General features: G+C 47.0%; 1 protein-coding gene across 2 annotated transcripts in view; it reads left to right on the forward strand.

The window, feature by feature from the left end:
* Positions 1 to 21807, forward strand: part of LOC146811787 (zymogen granule membrane protein 16-like) — a 47992-nt gene that overhangs the window by 17112 nt on the left and 9073 nt on the right. The window lies entirely within an intron of this gene.

Here is a 21807-nt window from a genome sequence, read left to right on the forward strand (position 1 = left end):
CCTTTATTTACATTAACATGATTGTTATTAATTTGAACGTTTATACAACATAATCGACAATCAACATTGACATGCATTGAACCTTAAAGACATTCTCAAGATGGAGCAAAGATGCAAAGATATTGAAGCAGGTTACATAGGTCAAACTGTATTTACATTCAAATGAACTTGCATAAACCACCCCGACACAGACATTGTGTTAAACACCCTGTGCTCGCTGTCCCAGCAAGCCCCAACTTGCACAGGCCCTGAGTGCACCCCAAAGGCATTTAACAGCAATATCACATTGTGCAGGAGACATAAGTAGCAACTTTCCCAACCTCCATCAAAGAGGTAACCAACACACCAGGGTACCGCATAACACATTGGTCCCCACCAGGGTTCCTGATCACAGGTACACCCCAAAAGATACTTTTAACACCGGCATCTCAGATAGCGCAGGAGAATCCAGGACCACCAGCAGTTCAGTCACCCCTCCCGCCAGCCCGGAGCCCCGCTGAACGAATGCTACCCCTGTCCAAGGACTAGTCAGTCCATATCAAAATCTACCTCTCTGTAACTCCTGCTACTTTTCCTGCTAAGGACCCTGCATATCTTCAAATCATTTGACCAAAGGTTGGGTGGATAGGAACCTTGCTGCTGATCCGACTTCCGAGATGCTGGAGGGAGCAAAGAGGAAGGTTCCAGTCACGACCGATGCTTTATCTTCCTGGGGGGCGCTTCGCGTACCCCGATGACATCATATTGCCACCCACCTCGCTGGATTCACCTCCAGAGCAGTGATGGGGAAGTCAAGGCTCCCGCCCGAGATGCAACTAAGGGTGCCACCCCCCCTTGGTGCAGGTGGCGCCAACTCATTCACTCTAGTTTCTTGCAGGGTTTCCTACACTCAAGTGCTGCAGGGTTTCCTTCACTCTAGGTTCTTGCAGGGCTCCTCTCTCTGTAGGTTCTAGCAGGTCTTCCCTTCCTCTGGTCTCCCATAACATCTCCATTCCTTCAGTCTTCTGCAATGCTAACCCCCTGCACAGCAGAGTTTTCTCTTCGTGGGCGTAAGAGCGTTGCCCCACTTGCTGGTGCAGTGGTAAACACAGAATAATAAAATGTTCATTACCATTTTATTAGTGTGTGTGCCACTGGTCTGCGCTGCTGGAGTGTAAGGGTGGGGGTGGGGCAGATTCCTGCAGATTGTAGGATAACTCACAGAGCTCAGTATGCATGTCAGTTTGGCCAGCTGTCTACAGCTGACCTATCAGACATGCACACTTCAGACCAAGCAATCCCAGGGCTGAGATACAGCAAGGGGATTGCTGGCACAGGACCACAGCCTCAAAATAAATGAGCTCTGGGTTAGCCTGTTCCAACCAATTTTGGAGCTGCACTCGTGCTGAGAGTAGGCCTGGGCTAAATTTCCGTTCCGCTCGCGGAAATTGCGATAATTTGACATTTTCGCGTTCCGCGGAGAGCGCGAAAATGTCAAAATTACCGCATTCCGCAGCTTAGCGATAATTTGTTTCTTGCTCGGGCTGTAAAATAATACATTCTCGCGCGATCACCTTACCTGAATCCCCGCGTTCGCCGACAAGTTTTCCCGATCCGGTGGCGTTCTCCACAAGATGTTGGATTGTTGGTAGCCATTTGCGCTGTCTCGTGACAGTTCGCGCCCGCAGCAATGTCATTCGTTGCGCGATCACGTCTTTCTTCTCGCGATCATGCACCGCGAGAAGAGTGAAAACAAGATGGCCGCGCCGCGAGCAACCACATGGGTAAGTTGGCGAGCCGCGACCACGCATAAAATACCCCGAACAGGCAGGAAAAAAACGTCCGCATCTTTGCGATATTTCCAGTTGTGTGTGGAGATTTTGAACATTTTCGCGATAATTTGCGAAAGTCACTTTCGCAAATTCCGCCCACCCCTAGCTGAGAGCAGCTCCAGGATTGGTTGGATTCAGCTGCAATTAAATAGAAGTCCTTCCCTTCCTGCTCCTCGTCACCCCCAGGATCAGCGCAGGCAGAGGAGCACCGGACTGAGGGCCCGGCAATATTTATGGTGATTCATGAGTGGCCCCATAAGAAAGGAGCAGAAAGTCGAAAACCTAGCTGGCTCGACAACCTGTCATTATTCGCTTGCCGTCGAGAGCTCTACCCAGTGCTTATTATAGAGAATGACTTAATCTGTAGAGAGACATTTTCACGTTTGGGTGTGAGAGTGAAAGAAGCAGGAGCTGTGGAACTGAGAAGCGAGGTGTCCTACCATGGTGCAAACTTTCACGAGAACAGGCTGTCTCGTTTTGGGAGCATAAATTCACTGGTGATGCAAATCACGGGCCTTATGTAGGTGGGCTGGCATTTACCACTTCATAAATACCGAATCATACCGATTCGGTATTTATGAAGTGGTAAATGCTATGTAGGTAATTGGTCGGTAAATATTACCGATTCGGAAAAATTCGGTAATTACCGAATCGGTATTTACTGATTCGGTAATGAGGCATACCTTCCCATTGATGGGAAGGTATGCCTCATTACCGAATCGGTAAATACCGATTCGCTAATGGGGGAGCACATGCAAGGGTGGCAGGGTGTCACATTGACACCCTGTTGCACCCCTGATTCGGCCATGTGTGTACATGTGGCACACATACATGCCCTGAGGGCATGTGTGTCTGCCACACTGCACACATCTACGGGCAAAATATTGCATTTACACACATATTCGTCATTTACCACCAACTATTAGTTGGTGGTAAATAACGAATCCCCACACACACCACACAGTCCCCCTACATCTCATTTCTGTATTCGGAATTTACCGAATCGGTAAAATTACCGAATCGGTAATTTTACCGAATCGGTAATTTTACCGATTCGGTAAATTCCGAATACAGAAATTCTCCCCCTACATCTCAAAAGCCAAAATACCGGTCGGTAACGGTATAATTACCGAAAATCGGCCGTTACCGACCGGTATTTGGCTATCTACATGAGGCCCCACATGCGGACTACAGTCTGGCAAGAGAAAGGGAGTGTTCTACTGAGTGGTTAAGAAGGGGGTCCATATCCAAGGGGAATGATGGCAGCTTTTGCAGCAAGACACCGGTGTCCTGATTTACAGAAGTGGTTTGTGATCAGTGCTGCAGTCCTGCGTGTTGTGCACATGGGGTATAATAGGAAGAGCAAGATGTGGCAGCCATGGGTGGGAATTCAGATACATCAAGAGTAACTTTCTGTTATTCTCTTGGGGGTGGAAATCTGTTTTGAAGTCGTGAGATGATGCAATGAACCTCACAAAGAGTGCCTTCTTTTATCCCTTCTGTGTCATTGCATAATCCAGGTATTTAATTTCCACTGTGTACTAATGCTGTTCCATAAAGGTGTGTCAAAACCTCTCAGACAACATCTCTGATGCAAAACGAGGAACTATAAACATATGCATGTCTAGAAAAGTTACAAAATGGATAGTACTATTTTTTAAATGCATATATACTGAAAAAGAAGTTCTAAAACGAAGTGTAGCTGTTCAAATATTTTGAATCCGATGAATCTTCCACTCCCTCCCTCTTACCTCCCTTACCTTGCACATTTCCTTCAGTGTCTGTAGTGCACTCCTACAGATCAGTGCTGGCTCGTGCTGCTCTTAATAACTGCTCGTAGTTCTATCCACGAACTTAATATTCGGTGTATTGTTCTGATTTAGTATTTAAAGTAAAGCAATAGCTGTTCGTTTTGTGGAACACGTTTGCCAGGGTAAATCTAACTATTTTAAGAAACAATGGTCCCATTCCCCTAAGTATAGGCAATGTTCTACAGAGCAACAAAATGATCCATGCAATTTGGCAATTTAAAAAGGATAATAATTTATTTTGAACAAACAATAAAAAATAATAATAATTCAACAAAGTTCAGTGATTAAAAACGGGGTTGGAAATCACTAGATTTCCAACCCTCAGGCATTCAATTACTAATGCAGTGACTTGGCAACATTTACTTATTTACAGTAGTCACATTATAAAAGACATCTTTTGCGCCACATAAATCAAGGCAAATGCAATTGGAGTCAAGACGTAGTGTCCCTACTAACTTAGGGAGATCATCATCAGGACGGAAAAATTATGCCTGAGAAGATTCGTATATATTCAGTGCCAAACCGGTAGGTTGGGGTCGAGCCTGGCCAGTGCTTAATTTGCAAATAAATAAGTGCCAATGCTCTCGTCAGGACGCCACTGCAGCTTGCACCACACATTACCCCTGCAATGCTGTCACTAATAGTAACAACACAACTAATGACTATCACACTCCTACAAGTAGGACAATTTGGACTATTTCAGGCCTCCAAAGCTTTAAGAATTGCTTGGGCGGCAGGTAATAGTAATGTTTATTGGATATTGAATTAATAATTAACTGTTGTGGTCTTCTGTAAATCAGTCAGACATCGCCACCTTGTAGCAGCATGTCTGGCAAGCTCCGGTGTAGACAATTAAGTGCCAGTGCTGAGCACCGGAAATCACCAGCTCAAATTAAGCACTGTGGGTACCAATCCTATTGCAACCTAATTAACGTTGGAGACGATGAGCATAGAGTGGAAAGGCCGCTAAATAAAACAAGCATTGGCATAGCCAATAGGTCTCGCTTTTGGGACCTTATAAGTATTTAGATATGCAGCACAATATCCTTGGTGCAACAACATTAACTGTTGCATGGCTAAACACTTATAAGGTCCCAAAGGCGAGATCTATTGGCTATGACAATGCTTGTTGGTATTGATTTACAGTGAATTTCCATTTTACGAGGGAAAAAAAGCAAGAAAAGTAAAGAAATAGAAAAATGTTTGCCTATAAAAATAAAGTAAACCTTGTCTATAGGGAAAGTTATTATCCTGCCTGTAATGCACTTTATGGTGTAGTGTGGGACACTTTTTAAGCTAACGAGATAAAAACACCAAAACTGAGCCATCTAGTTACACATTAGGGTAGTGCTGGTATCCCACCACTGATTTACTACAGATTTCAAGAAACCGCTTTGAGTACGGTGAGATACGGAGAGTTGTGACTACAGCGGTGGCATTAGAACATATATGTGGCTTGTGGACACATTACTTGGAGGTAGGCAGCTTGTTTGTTCTAGACCTCTTGGCTCCTCACCTCGCAACCTCAAATGATGCTGGGACAGTTACGGTCAGACCACACTGGTTAGGACGGTTAACCCCGTGAATTTTCCTTTGTGCCACTTTTGAATAGTTCCTGCCATCTGTGTCCCTAAACTGAGCCCTGGGGGAAAGCTATTCGAAAAAGTGGAATTTTGTGCGGTGAAAGAACAAATATGGCACAGAACTTCCATAGAGACGGTTTGCCAGGTTCCCGCGGCCTCGGCTGATTAGAGTGCGCCTGGAAGGCGGGTGTCGAAAAAAATGAACATGTAGGAAGTAATTCGCCGAGTGAATCACCTTTCCAAGTAAGTGCCCCCCCGCCTGAGCCGCGGGAGTTCAGATTTCACTGAACCTGGTTACAGCCCGTCTCCGCCCTCATATTTACATTTTCCCTGGCTTGCATTTGGCAGATTTCAAAGTCCCACCAGAGCTGGGCACGGCCAGCAGCAGCTTCCCTCCGAGGGCGGTGGGGAGCGCACCAGTAAGTCAGTCTCCCTCCCTCTTGGACCCTCGCGCCGGGCACGTCCATGCACATCTGCTTTCTGTTCAGTGTTTCCTGCAGGGGATGTCGGCAAACTGAGGAGGCCGCCGCGCAGTGCCTTCACTTCTTTGGGAAGGTAGGTGGCTTCCATGGTGGACTGAGACAAGGGGGGCGCGGATCTGAACACACCGGGGTAACGTGGGCACAACGCAGCCACTAGACGCTAGGTCGCACGGAAACTATAAAAACAAACGCTCGCCAGGCAGCCTATGACGTTTACGTTTGGCTTTTTCTGCCGTCCCACTTGGACGGCCTACTTTCCTTCTGAAGTAAAAGGTTTCTTATCTTTATGGGGCCATGTGTTTGGCCCCATAAAAATAAGAAACCATTTACTTCAGAAGGAAAGCAGGCAAGGCCGTCCAAGTGGGATGGCAGAAAAAAACAAACAAAAACATCACTACCAGCTCTTTTCCAATGGCTGGCCACCGTTTAGCATAAACGGTGACGCCGGCCAATGGAGAAGAGGGGCGGGGTTTAAAGCCCTTTACAGTAAAGATCTAAAAACGTTAAATCTCGCCAGCGAGACTGCGCATGTGCGCAGCCCACGCAGGTGAGACCTAAACAGAGGGCCATGAGTTGATAAATCACGCATCTTGCCGGTAACGGCGATGGTGCAGTAATGGGAGAGTCCTTTCTGTGAAGGGAATGCAGTCTACCGAGGTTGATTGCGGTCAGGGAGCCAAAAGTGCAAATCTAACAGCAATAGGGAAGTTCACAGGTTATTTATTCTCACCTAACACTTTGAAAATACTAATGCTTGCAAGACTAATAAAAACCCAAATCGTCGACTTTGTACAACGCCAAGCAATCTCTTACCCTGGCTTTTGCATGCTGTAAAACAAGCAGCTCATGTTTGGTTTGGTTTTGTCGAAAATAGCCGATTCTTTACTTTGATAACAAAAAAGGAAGTTTCATTAAGTAGCTGTATATGGTGTGGCCTCAGCAGCTCCCTATAGGCCTCATTGCAGGCACAGCCTGCAGATCGAAAAGCAATTAGCATTCTGGCTTGTGATACTTACCCACAGTATGGGAACCTCAGGCTCACGGAAGATGTAGCTTCCACAGTAATGGACTTCTTTAAACACTGACATAATTGCAGTTCTACCAGCTCTCTAATTTCGCTTGTGAAGTAGCCGGATTCTACTATAAAATATAACTAAGAATCCTCAGTCGACTGGATCTTTATTACCTGCTGAAAAGTGTAAAGGGGAGAAACCATACATTTGTAACTAACTAGCATGGACCAATCAAGTAAGACTTGGAAAGGATCACTGACTCCGAATTCCAATTTAGGGGTTTTATTACAAAGCCAAAAATTACTGAACATACAAGCACCTCATGACAAGGTTGAAAAAATACATAGGCACTAATACAAAATTCATCTCACGAATTAGTCTAATCCGGTGCACCATAAAAAGAATGAGCAACTCCAAAAATACTAAACAAGCAAGAACTGCCCCAACATCTAAATTAGTCTTCATTAGTGGCTGTAAAAGAAATTCATTAATCTATCCCTACACTATCACTAAAGTGGCCTCCCTACTTAACATTTCCCAGGCAAGATCAAGAAAAGGTGTCAGCTCGTGAACACTTCCTAAGAAGTACACTCACATTGTAAGGGTCAGTAGCCAAAGCTACAGAATTCGCTCTAAGACCTCCTTCTGATAGAATCGATCCCTTCCTTTAGCCCTTCTAACTACTTCTGCCCCCTCAACCCTCGGGGCTCTGTCCCTAATACAAAATGCACAATTGATAGAACACGCCCCTGAAACACCTCCTCTGGCCAGGCGCTTCTCGTAGGTAATTTTCCACCAAAACTTGTACTCAGTCCAGCAACGGCTGATGTGTCCTCAGGTCTCAGGCTTCTTCAGCAAGAAAGAATATCGGCTCCCAATTATCGGCATTCCTGAATACTTTGTAACAGGTCTCCTCCATACCTAACTCCTAAAACAAAAGCGTTAGTCTAACTAACGAGGACGATGTCCTTGCACCTGCAACAGAATCTTGAGAACAGAACAACCTTGCACGCCCATGAATTTCGCTGACTGCCACAAAATGAGAGCTTTACCAGGGGAAAATGCATTTCAGGCCTACACAAACCAGCTAACATAAGGAAAACGAATAGGCCTTTCATAGCATGAAAGAGTAAATACTCCAACTAGGCCTTTGACATCAAATTAAACACGTATTTATATATGTTGCATCTGCAAGCACTACATTTCATCATATTTCAAAGCACAATCAAATCATCTCTATGTGTGCAGACTTTAATACGATGCACGTTTAAATCTAATACATTACATTACATGTGAGCTACCTTATTAAGCATTTGCAATGAACATCGAGAATTACATGATTCCATCTAAATGCCATATTACTTTTCTTGAATGGCACGACTCATTCTAACACTTCATTTACCATCGATTATTACAACACAATTTACTAACTAAAATGAACACACATAGAGTATATGCGGGTACGAACTATTCATGAATATAATGTACCCCTACAATTTTCAGAATATCATGATGCTCTATCAGTTCCCCGCTCTGATGACTAGTGTCATCATCAATATCACAATTCCCTGGAGAAAGAACCGATCTAAACAGAGCTCATAGCCATTCTTCCCTGTCTGAACTTTTCTTGATTCTTGATATTCTCATAGTGACTGTTCTGCAGTCGAGCCATTTTTATCTCTCGCTCCCTAAGGGATCTTTCGACTTGGTTCGCCAGATACCACTGATAAGCCCTGGCAAATCCCCACAGACAAACCACACAAACCACAACTATAATAATAGGCTTCAGAATGTAACCAAGGATACCTTTTCCCAAGCTTGCAAACCAATTCCCCAATCTACCAAATTCCCTACCAACTTTCTCCCAAACATCCTCTTCAGTCACATCCTGGATCTCATGGTGGATCATAGTGATGATACTTATATACTTCTTCCAGATCTTTACTGTTATCTGGTATATAAGCACAGCACTCTTGAACCTTCAGCATTTTACAGACTCCGTCCTCTTTTGCCAATAAGACATCTAAAGCAAGACGGTTCTGCATCACCATTGTTCTTATCGACACCATCTCTCCATCAACAAGCAACAGTGGCTTAGCTGTATTCGTCGACAACTCGTCCACTACAGTCGCCAACCTTCTAATCTTCACATCATTCAAAACCACTCCCAAACCCAGTATTATTGCTCCAAAAATATCTCAAATCACTCCTCCTGCACTTACATCTCTCCTTGCTCTAGAATGCATCCCACCTTCCAGAAGTTCTCATTCCTCTACATGGTAAATTTTGGGGAAAATAACTGCCAGATAACAAGTGCCATACCAATTTGTAAGCAATCTCACGTACGCATTTTTCCCACACACATAATACACTGTTGGCACCACCTGTACCGGACCATGCAAAAAGTTCTTTGCTGTCTCTTCCATAGTGAAAACGTGATCACACGTACTTTTTCCCACATAGACCTTATCATAATAGGTCTGGACAAGTTTCACACACAGCTTCCCCTTCTGCTCTAGATCCAATGCTATAGGGCCATAGCTCCCTTTCGCTCTGTGAGTCATCTCCTCTGTCCAATCTTTCTCCTGTGTTACTTGTTTGTGTTAGTTGTCTATATCTATCTTCGACTTGATTTACAAACTTCTTCTCTACTTCTGTTAGTGAACATGTCAAATTATTGCTGTGTGCATAGGCTGTATCTAACGTTGTAGTCGGTATGAAATACTTCCCAATCCTGTCTTTCTGCTTGTAATAATCGTACTAGTTCAGGTGTTTGTATGCTGGAACCTCTGAAAGCACCGCATCATAATTGGAAAAGAAGTACTCATAATGACCTCTCCCATAGAACATGCTAAACAACAGACTACATGAAATCCCATAAGTCAGCGGAAAATGATGGTATCCAATACCCTCAACCACTGATGCAGGCAACTGCATACACACATAGAAATCGTTTGCATCCATCGCATCCACGTACTCATATATCAGTCTTGGCATACGCATTAAGCTTAAAATCACCGCTAGACAAATCTACATGCAACCTACGATTGCTCTGATCTAGCATAGCCTTTTCAGCTCCTATGGTATCCTCTTTCTTGCTAGAAGCACAGGGTGTAAGTGTCCCTTTCACCTCTATGACTTCTGTCTCATGTGGAACAAAAACTGACACTATAATAACTATGACTATTCACTCCCACTACAAATGTACCTATTATCCACTTGCACCTACGGTTCGGATTTCCAGCCTCCACTTTCATTGTCGGTTTGGTCTTCAGCAAACGAACATGTAGAGTCTCTTTCTCCACCACAGGTTGCTGCTTAACCAGTTCAAACACCACTCCGGAAGTGCTGAAAATTCCTTTTACAGTACTTTTGTTCTTTATTTACACAGTCCAAAAAGACTTCCTTAGCCCTCTTTTTTCTTCTACAGAAAGTCCCTAAATTGTTTTCTTCTTCCACTCGGGCCTAGGTTATCTTCTTTAAAACACTTATTTACAATTCACAGTTCATTTGCAATCTACAATAAGTTCAGATCCAATTTCAACTAAAACACGTTGCAGAATTTCAAGACGAACATCTACCATTTCATGAGGTGGTGGTTCAAATCCACATGTTGGGAAAACCAATTTGTGCAATATCAGAATTCGCACCCTGCTCAAAACTGGAGGTTTTGGAACCGTGATTGTCAAAACCCCTTCTACTTCAAGTCTTGGAACTATCAGTCCCACATCGATTTTTAGTAGAGGATTCCTGCTGACCACTTGCATGGACTTCAGCCTCCCGGAACTCACTACTCCCGGCATCAGTTACTGCGTAAGTCCACTCCGGGGCAGCGTATCTCTGGCAAGGCACTCTTGTCCTTCTTGACCGTCTCAGGCCTCCTTGCGCTCGTTCTACTTCACCTACTTCTGATTCAGATGTCTCGGACACAGGGGCAAGATCTCTCTCAGGAGCCAACCTTTAGATTCAGCCTTCTCTGTCTCTCAGGCCATGCTTCTTCTGCTTGTTTAGTCCTCCTGCTTTCCTCCCGAACACTGCGCACCACTTCCCTAAGCTGAGTCTGACTCTATACCACTCACAACGTTACCTTCTTCTTCAGAGTCAATATCTGGGTTGTGTGTAGCATAACCCTCCTCAGCCTGGTCTGGTGAGCAACCAGCTTTGTCAGCAACCCTCACATCTGGCCTTGTCCTCTCTCGTGGCCCTGCCACCACAGCTGGATTTTCATTCCTGAGAGGAGCTGTTTCTTCCAAGGGTTCTGAAACTCTGCCGGTGTGGGAGGCATGTACCCAGTTCGGCAACCCCTCGCACTTCACTGCTGTGTTCGTTACCAGTATCACCTGGTAAGGGCCTCGCCACCGAGCATCCAGGCAGCTCTTCCTCACATGCTTGCGGACAAGCACCCAGTCACCCGGGCACAGGCAGTTGCAGAGATCACCTGAAGCCAGAACAGCAGCAGCATCCACCTGCTGAGACACAGAACAGACCACATCAGCTAGTCCTTTGCAGTAATCAATGATTAAGTCGTCATCAGTGATGTTTATCAAAGCTGTGGATGGTACTGCTGGCAGTCGCATCGCCCTCCCCATAAGGATCTCATGCGGGGAAAGACCGGTCCTCCTATCTGGGACACTGCGAACACTCATCAACACCAAAGGCAATGCGTCAGGCCATTTCAGAGATGTAGATGAACACACTTTTGCCATCCGTGCTTTCAGAATTCCATTACTGTGCTCTACTATCCCAGAAGCCTCTAGTCGATAGCTACAATGGAGTCTCTGATCAACATTTAAAGCAGCGCATAGCAACTTCATGATCTCGCTGTAGAAATGTGTTCCTCTATCCGATTTCAACGAGGTTGGAAAACCGAACCTAGGGATTAGTTCCCTCAATAACAGCTTTGCTACTGCAAGGGTGTCACACCTTCGTGTTGGGTAAGCTTCCACCCACCGTGAAAAAACACACACCACCACTAGAATGTACCTCAATCCATTGCACTTAGGCATTTTGATCAAATCAAGCTGCAAGGTCCTCCTGACATCCCAATGTGACTCAACGCAACCACAGTTTTCTTCCCAGAATTCATTTGTTGACAGGTAACACACCTATGACACACTGCTTCTGCGACCGCATGAAATCGTGGATTGTACCACGGTTGTCTGAACACTTGTACCATTGCATACCTTCCAAGATGCACAGCAGCATGAATTTGCCTTGCCATCGGGCTCAATAGGTCATCTGGTAAAACTGCTCGATCATCACTTGAAACCCAAATGTCAATCTCCCCCTTCTCACATCCTGATCTGATCCATACATCCTTTTCCTGCTCCGAAGCCTCTCCCTGCAGGCGCTTGAGTTCCTCCCAAGTGTCTGCCATGGCTAGCATCATGCTGAGCTTGGTTCTCTCTTGGCTCTCTCCAGTAAATATACACACTTGTTCAGCGCAAAAACGTGCAATTTCAGCTGCATACTTATTTCCAAGGGAGACAAAGTCCACCCCCTCCCATGTGCAGCGCACTTTACCACTTCTATTTCCCTAGGAGGACATTGCCACGCTTACAACAGTTATCTCACATATTCTCTATTCCTGATGGGAGATCCAGATGATGTCATGAAATCCCTCTGCGACCATAGCTGTCCGAAATCATGAACCACAACGAACCCATACTGGCTATCAGTGTAGATGGTGATTCGGATCTGTTCAGCTGCCAAACAGGCACGAGTCAAGGCAATAATTTTAGCCACTTGTGCAGAGTATACTCCTTCTAAGCAAGCACCTTCAACCACTCCAGTAATGGTACATACAGCAAACGCTGCTCTCAAATGACCCACATTGTCTCTTAAACATGAACCATCGACAAAGAAAATTTCATCAGGGTCAGAGAGAGGTTCATTGACAATGTCAGGCCTCTGTTTGGTGCAAAGTTTAGTCACGTCAAGACAGTCATGTCTTCACAATCTTCATCATCTACATTTGGCAATGGCATCAGTGTGGCTAGATTTAAAACAGAACACCTTTTCAGAGTCACATTCTCTGAGGCAATTATGGCTTGCTCATAGCGTGTGAGTCTATTGATTGTCAGGTGCTGTGTTTTAGTCCTCGTCATCAAAAGCTCAACAGAGTGCGGAACATACACAGTTAATGGGTGACCCATGACAATGCTTTCACACCTCTCAATGCTGACACCTGTTGCAGCAACGGATTTGAGACATCCGGTTAACGCTGAAGCTACTGGATCTAAAGTAGGCAAAAAATAAGCAGCTGGTCTACGGACACCCCGTGACTCTGAGTCAGAACTGCTAATGCGCAACCTTCTCGATCATGACAGAAAAATGAAAAGGGCTTGTTGAAGTCAGACATTCCTAGAGCCAGAGCATGACACAGGCCCTCTCTCAACTCCAAGAACGCCATCAGACAGTCGTGGTCCCATGATACCAGATCACTCACATCCTTGTGCGTCAGCATCTGCAAAGGCTTCGCCTTCAGTGAGAAACTGGGTATCCATTGGCGACAGTAGCCAACCATTCCCAAGAACATGCTGACTTCCTTCTGAGTGGTAGGCACAGTCATATTTATGATCGCCTCAATTCGGTCTGGTGACAACTTTCTCTTGCGTTTCTCAATTCGATGACCCAAATACTGGACCTCACTCAGACAGTACTGCAACTTGTTTGGGAACACCTTGTGCCCATTCTCCACTAAATGATTCAGAAAGGCAATCGTGTCGATCCTGCAAGCATCCTCAGTCTCGGACGCAATGAAGAGATCGTCGATGTAGTGCATGAGAATGGAATTCTGTGGCAATACGAGACTCTTAAGATTCTTTTTCAAGATCTGATTAAAGATCGATGGACTCTCGGTATACCCTTGAGAGATACAACACCACATTAAAACAAGATCTTCTAGCCAGAAAGCAAACAAAAATTGTCTCTCCTCATGTAAAGGTATCGAAAAGAATGCTTGACACAAGTCAATCACAGTGAACCACTCGACTTCACATGGAATCTGGAATAGTATCACTGATGGATTTGGTACCACTGGACAACATGGAACCACAATCGTGTAGACCTTTCACAGGTCTTGCACGATTCTGAATTTCCCCCTTCGTTTCTGTAATCCCATGATGGGTGAGTTGCATGGACTGCCCATTATCTCCTTCAGGATTCCCTGCTGAATCATGGAATCGATTACAGGTTTAATCCCTGCGATCGTCTCAGGTGACAGATTATATTGGGGAGTTCTCTGGAAGTCAACATTTTGCTTAACCTGAATCTTAACTGGCTCAACCTCTTTGATCAGTCCAATCTCTTCTCCTGTGAAATCCCACACATCCAATGAAACAGAGTCTCTTAGGTCAAGTGGACGTTCTTCCACGGTTAACATAGGATACACCTCTATGCACAAATGCTGATTCACAACCTTAAAGGTGGCATCATCATCCGTTGTCTGTACTTCCACTCCCTTGGGCGTGCAGTAGATGGTACAATTCAACTTGCACAAAAGGTCACGTCCTAGCAAGCAGAGTGGACTTGAGTTGCACACCACAAACTGGTGTCGATCTTGGAAAGTTCCTATTCTCACAGGAATTGGCTCGGTCAATGGGTTAGTCGTTTTCTTATTTGCCACTCCTACTACTTGGACTGATTGCCCCGAGAGGGGTAGGTTGAGAACTACTGCAGACCTTACAGTAGAACGGGTAGCACCTGTATCAACCAAAAAGGTGGTGGGGTGACCTATGGTCTACCTCTAAGACTGCCCCAAGAGTGCAGTCTCCCTCCCCCCTCAGGCACCGTCATTGCAACGGGTTTGAGCTGTACTCATCATAATTCTCGAAAAGGGGCATCTGCTGATACGTTCGGTTTCCCTGTGGAATTCTCGGAGGTTGTGGAACTTGCACCTGCGGACACAATGTTCCCCCTTCAACTTCAACTCAATTGCGAGCACCTCACTGAGGACGCGGTGAAAAGCGCGCCAATACGTTTGTATTTGGTCACATTCCCATGTTATATGTATGAAGGTGCCTTCACTCCCACATTTTCGCCTGATTTCCCCACTTTCTGCTCTACCAATTCGCACCAGGCATGGCCCCGTTATGTAGATTCTGTGGAAAATCTTGAGTTGCACTAATCGCAGTCTAGCCTGAATTGCCACCTCCCTCGGGGAGAAACTGCTTCCCTACAATCCTCCTCATCAAGCTCAAGTCCGTCTCTTATCCATTTCTCTTTAAGTGACTGGAGCGGGTCTTCCATATTATTGATTAGTTTTTTATAAATCAGGGAGATGGCCTTTTTGGGCAGGTGACCGTCCAATATCCTATCCTCTAAAGGGGAGGCATCTGGGGGGGAAGTTCCCCCAGTAAGATGGGTATGGAGGGCATGACGGATCTGGAGATATCTAAAGCGTTCAGTGTCTGCTAGGCTATATTGCTGTTGGAGGGAGACAAACAAGACTATATCATCTTTGACCCAAAGATCCTTGATCTGGGAGATTCCGATAAGGTCCCATTTATCAAATCCCCAGGTCCGCCACAGGTTTCCCAGTTTTTCAGAATCCCACAAGGGGGTTGCCAGCATGAGCCTGCGGTCCCAGCCCAAATGCTTGTTTACAATATGCCATATCTAAACCGAGTGGGAGGTTGGACCGGTTAAGGAATGTTTACGGGGTCTTGAATAGAGTGCTCTATTGCAGTTCCCTCCCGGCAGGAGACATCTATCCATGGAGTACCCCCGGTCATTGAGACGGCCATAGGACCCCTGGTTTATGACTGCTAGATGGGACACCCAGTAATATTTTTTGATATCTGGGAGGCTGATGCCACCATCGTACCAATTGAGGGTGAGTTTAGACAGGGCAATTCTGGGTTTTAAATCCCACAATAGTTCTCTCTGGAGGCTCTCAATTTCTTGCAAATATAATTTGGGAACCAGGTCTAACGAGTTCTGGAGGGCATACAGGAAGCGTGGTATCGCAATCATTTTAAAAAGGGTGGCTTTGTCCAGCAATGAGAGTGGCAAAGACTTCCAGTTATCTATATCTTGTTTCTATTGTTGCATAGTAGGCATGAGGTTCCGGGTGAAGCGGAGTGCAGGATTCAGCGAGATGAATATGCCAAGATATCTAAAACCCTCTGTTGTTATCTGGATCGGGCAATTCCTCGGTCAGACAGGTAGTTCCCCCCGAAGGATGTAAATAATGGACTTGGTCCAGTTTATTATGAATCCTGAGTACCTGCCAAACACTGCCAGAATATCCAATGTGCACACCAAGGAAGCTTTCGGGGAAGCCAGGTATAGCAGAATATCATCCGCATATAGAGAGATCTTATCTTCCCACCCCCGGGGACCAGTGCAGACTGTGAATAACCGGATCCTTGCGAATCCACGTGGCTAGGGGTTCCAGGGCCAGAGCAAACAGGAGCGGGGACAAGAGGCATCCCTGCCGTGTTCCACAGCTTAATTGAAATTCCTCCGATTTTCTATTGTTCACCACTACTTGTGCCATAGGTTTCAAGTACAGTAATCTAACCCAGCACATAATATTGGGCCCAAATCCCATTTTTTTGAGTACTGCAAAAAGGTAAGGCCATTCCACCATGTCGAACGCCATGGTGGCGTCCAAGGAAACCAGAATCGCGGGCTCCTCGATGGTGGCAACTCTTCCCAACACCCCGTGCACTCTGCGCAGGTTTAAGGCAGTGTTCCGATGTGGCATAAAGCCTGACTGATCGGGATGTACTAAGCTGTCTATCACTTTTACTAAGCGAATTGCCAGACGTTTTGCCAGGATCTTGGGTTCCGCGTAAAGAAGGGAGATCGGCCTATACGAGGCACAGTTAGTTTTGGGGTTGCCCTCTTTGTGAATGACCACAATGTTCACTATCCTTTGATCAGCCGGGAGCATCCCCCTCTCTCTGCTATCAATAAACATTGAGCGAAGGTATGGGGCTATCTTATCTGGTCTGAACTTGTAGAGCTCGATGGGTATGCAATTAGGACCCGAGGCCTTTCCTGATTTCAGGGACCGTATAGCCTGAGCTGTTTCGTCGTCTGACAAGTCAGCGTCAAGGTAATCACGGTGTTCATCCATCAGGGTGGGAAGTGTGATGTAATGGATTAACAAGCGAGAGTCTTCTTCAGCGTACTGTCCGCTCGTGCGGGACACTGTCTGATAATGATCAGCAAATCGGTTAGCTATTTCCTGCGGATCAGTGACAGGGTCAGTATCCCCTTCCCTCAGCTCAGGCACTAGACGACTGGCCCATTCCTTCTTATCCAGCCACGCTATCGACTTCCCTGCCTTATCTCCATGCTCGTATATTCTACTTTGTGTTTCCCTACCCTGAGCACTGGTTCTGTCCATTGCCAAGGCCTTAAGTTCGTCTTGTTTTAGATTAAGTAAATGCAGTTTCCCAGGGGTTACTGCCCCGTGTAGTAGTTCTTCCAAGCTATGGATCTCGTCCTCTGCCTGTACTATATCTTTTTGCCTATCTTTCTTCTTGCCAGCTATCAAGAACAGGGCCTGCCCACGGATTACATATTTGTAGGCCTCCCATAACATTTGGGCGGAGTCCACCGTTCCCTCATTCCCTTGAAAATAATAGTCAGTGGCCTGGATCAGATCCTTTCTGATTTCCGGGTCTTGGAGATACCACGGATTGATGGGAGCTACTTTCCCAATTCTCATTTGGCCTATAACTACATGTACCCAAATCGGTGAGTGATCTGATATTCCCCTAGCTAGATGTCGGATTTTACGGATATTGAGTGCCTGGGACGCCGGGACCAGTATATAGTCGATGCGGGATAGGCTGCAGTGGGCCCCTGACAAGAAGGTGTATTGGATCCTATCGTGGTTATGTGATCTCCACCCATCCACCAATCCCCTAGCCCCAAGAAAATCGGGCAGCCTAATGTCTTGCGGTGGGTGCCGATCCAATGCTCCCGAAACCACTGCATTGAAGTCCCCCCCCCACCATGAGTAGGCCGTCTGGGAGCGATAACAGGATCGCTCCCAGATCTTTGAATGTGTCTCCCTTTAAGCCCGGGGGTATGTAGACCGAAACGAATGTCGCAGCTCTACCCTCCCAGAGGCCTGAGATTCCTATATACCTGCCTCGGTCATCCGACCATGTGGATTGAATAGCGAAGAGGAACGAATTCCTGACCATAATGCCTACTCCTCGTGAGCCGGTCGTGAAGCCCACGTGTGCCACCAGTTTGTACCCCCCCTGTTCATTGCCTTACAGGTGTTCCCCACTAGATGTGTTTCTTGTAATAGGATAACATCCAGGGCTTGTCTCTTTACATACTGATGAACCACACTACGTTTAATTTTATTGCCAAGCCCGTTGACGTTCCAGTTGAGGATCTTAATCCTCGTGTCCCACTGCGTACCCATCTAGAACTATGTTTGTGCACTGCTCCTTTGTTGCATGACATTCTGGTGCTGTTGATATGACGAGTGTTACTCTAAACTTAACATCTAACAAAAACCATACCCCTGCACTCTGGGCTTCAAACTGCCCATGATTCAACTTGCAGAGTGCCTGACGCCCTGAACGTTAACTAAATGTAGAAAAGTGGGGTGCGTGATCCTCCATCCCGCCTCTCCCCCTCAGGCATTACTGTAATACGGTCCCTTATGTGATAACCAGAATTTGCGCAAGTCTATGCATCTGAGAGATTCTTGTCTCACATATAAGTCCAACGGTGCTCTCTGGCGTCTGCCCCACGCTCCCACCCTGACCAAGCTTAATTTACACACAGATCCGGTCCATCACCTACTTCTGTTGGCCATCGCTCGCCCAATCCAAAGAAAGTTCATCCCATCTGTAGCACATTCAGTGGCTCTCCAACCAGTCCGCTGCTGACTCCGGGTGGTCAATGAACCAGGCCCTACCATCGGCCTCCACCCTGGCCGGTAACAGCATAGCGTACTTGTACCCCTTATCCCTCAATGTTTTCTTGATTCCCAAGAAGGATCGATGTTGCCTCTGAACCATTTGGGTGGAATCCGGAAAAAAGGTTATGTCTGGCCCTCTCTATGATGAAGTACTTTCCCAGCCCCTTGGGTTGTAGGTGGTTCAGGATGAGGTCCTCAATGAAAAGATTAGTCGCCTGGCCCTCTGATTTCTCTGGAACTCCCAAAATGTGCACGTTGTTGCATCGCAGGAGCTTTTCATAGTTGTCCAGCTTAGCTTCCGTGAACTTCCGAAAGGTCTGTAAGTCTTTCACCTCTGTTTGTAGTGGCAAAGTGTCCTCCACTATGCTTGTGACAGTGATTTCCACCTGTTTAACTCATTCGCTATTCTTATTAAAATCCGCTCGTAGCAGGTTGACTTCTACTGTGATGGTGTCCATCTTTTGTTCCAGTGAGGTCTTGATCCCAGCTATGGCCTCCATAACGTCTTTGAGGGTAGGCTCTGGGTCTGCCGTTTCCTGTATCTCAGCGCTTTTTTCAATGGGTGAGGGATCCGGTAGGGACGTCTTGGAGAGAGTGTACCGATCCAGTCTGTTTTGCTGTATGGGCTTGTTGCCTCTCGTGGACGACATTTCGCCTCCTCCCAGGTGTCCCAAGCACGTCAGTAGTGAAGAGGATGTGGCAGGGCCAGATCTCTGTATCCCTCTGTCGCCTGGGGCGGTACTCCCCCTGAGTATATTAAGTATACCACCAGACAGTTTAGCTGTTGTGAGGCTTTATTTAAAGGTCGTGGACAATGTCTTGGTTTCTTGCTCTCCTCCTCGTCCTGCGGGGCAATAGCGACGATGTCCTCTCCGAGTCCGATGTCTTGGTCAGGTGGAAGGCCTCCGAGGGACATGCAAGGAAGGGAATACCAAATATTAGTGGACTGTTCCTGTCCGAGCAAGTATTGAGGGGGGAAGGGCAGTGAGGGGTCACCGGGGGTCCGTCACCAACAATAAACGTGGGACAAGAGCACTCTGTGTGTGAGTGGGAGGTCTGCCTAATGCAGAGAAAACCAAAAACGATACCTCCAGAAATACCCGTGACCTCCCCACAAAGAAAAACAAGCTATCTCCCTCCCCGTGTGGATAGTAAGCCCAGGACCCAGCCCCGTACCTTTCCCAGCCACGCTCCTCCAGGCGCGTGGCGGGGCGAGACGCAGTGAAGTTGGCCTCCTGGCTCTGCAGCTCTCTCGTCTCCTCTCACTCCGACCTCCGAATCACGTCCTCCGCTCTCTTCGTTGCTCTCCTTCGCTCCGCACTCTCTGTCTCCGACCTCTTCTCCTCGGGCTTTCGCGCCGTCGTTCGTCCCGACTTCCGTCTTACGTGGTTCGAGGTTCTCCGATTGGTCCGTCGTCGTTGACGTCACAGGGGGCGTCTCTCTTGTCGCGGCGAGCCAGTCCGCGTTAAAGGGACCGCCGGTACCCTGTGTAGAAGGTGGAAAGGGCCCGTCAGCAAAGGGGGTTCTCGTAATCCGGGTCTTCTCCTGAGACTCGGCGACACATCCCAACCCCAGGATTTTCCCGATCGGGGGAAATCGGGTATCTGGAGAGAAAGTCTGCATTCCCCTGGTCCAACCCCTTCCGATGTTTAACCTCAAAACGATAGGGCTGCAAGGCCAAGAACCAGCGGAGGATTCGCTCATTGTGGCCCTTGTTGCACTGGAGCCAGGTGAGAGGGGCATGGTCTGTAAAGAGGATGAAGGATCTGCCTTCCAAATAGTAGCGCAACTTTTCCACTCCCCATCTGACCGCCAGACACTCCTTCTCGACAGTGGAGTAAGCCTGCTCCCGGGGAAATAGCTTCCTGCTGATGTATAAAATTGGGCGCTCAGACCCCTCACCATCCTCTTGGGAGAGCACTGCCCCTATCCCAACCCCCGAGGCATCCGTTTGGAGGATAAAGGGTTTCTGGAAGTCAGGGGCTACTAAGACTGGGGAGGAGGTGAGAGCGTCTTTGAGGGCTTGAAAAGCGTTGGCTTCCAGGTCGGTGGGAGCCCGTAAGCGGGGTGAGACCTGGGCTTTACGGAGGAGATCCGTCAGGGGTCCAGCCAGGTTGGCAAAGTGAGGGATAAACCTCTGGTAGTAACCCACCAATCCTAAAAACGCCCTAAGGTCCCTCTTTGTTTTTGGGTAGGTCAAAGCCTGGACAGCGGCCACCTTTTCCTGCTGTGGTTTTAGGTTCCCATCCCCGAGCAAAAACCCTAGATATTTCACCTGATGATAAGCCACCCGGGATTTCTTGGCATTTATATGGAAACCTGCCTGACAAATGCTGTCTAATATACGGTTCAGGTGTTGGAGGTGCTCGGGCCGTGTTCTGCTGAAGACTACGATGTCATCCAGGTAGGCAGATGCATAAGGAAGGTGTGGTTTGAGAAGGGTATCCATGGCCCGTTGAAAGGTGGCTGGAGCCCCATGCAGCCCAAAGGGGAGGACAGTAAAATAGTAATGCCCCGAGGGAGTCGAGAAGGCGGTTTTCTCCTGGTCAGCCGGAGCTAGCGGAATCTGCCAATACCCCTTGGTGAGGTCGATGGTAGTTATGTACTTGGCCTCACCAAGGCGTTCCACTAACTCGTCGACCCTGGGAAGAGGGTAAGCATCCTGTTTGGAGACCCTATTGACAGCTCGGAAGTCTATACAGAATTGGATACTTCCGTCCGGTTTCGGCACTAGGACTACTGGGGAACACCAGTTACTATGGGAAGGGGTGATAACACCGGTTTTGAGCATCTGTTGTATTTCTGCTTGGAAGGCCACTAGTCGTGCCTTAGGTATCCGATACGGTTTTTGTTTGACAATAGCTCCTGCGGGGGTAGGGATAGTGTGTTCAGCGAGGTGGGTTCTTCCCGGTTGGTCTGAGAATATACCCGAAAATTGCAGTAGAAGAGATTCCACAGCATCCCGCTGACAGGGGGACAGTTCGGGGTTGATAGGCACTTCCATAACTGTATGACACAGGGGGTCCGTAAAAGAAACGGTTTGGGACGAACTCGGAGGGTTTCCTAGCCCTTTTTTTAATAAGTTAATGTGGTACAACTGGGTTTTGGTTCGTGATACCTGTAGAACGCACGAGGTCCTACCCACCTTTTTGAGAACCTGAAAGGGACCTTGCCACTCTTTCCTCATCTTTTGAGCAGAAGTGGG

This window comes from Triturus cristatus, chromosome 7 (assembly GCF_964204655.1).
Source record: "Triturus cristatus chromosome 7, aTriCri1.1, whole genome shotgun sequence".
NCBI lineage: Eukaryota > Metazoa > Chordata > Amphibia > Caudata > Salamandridae > Triturus > Triturus cristatus.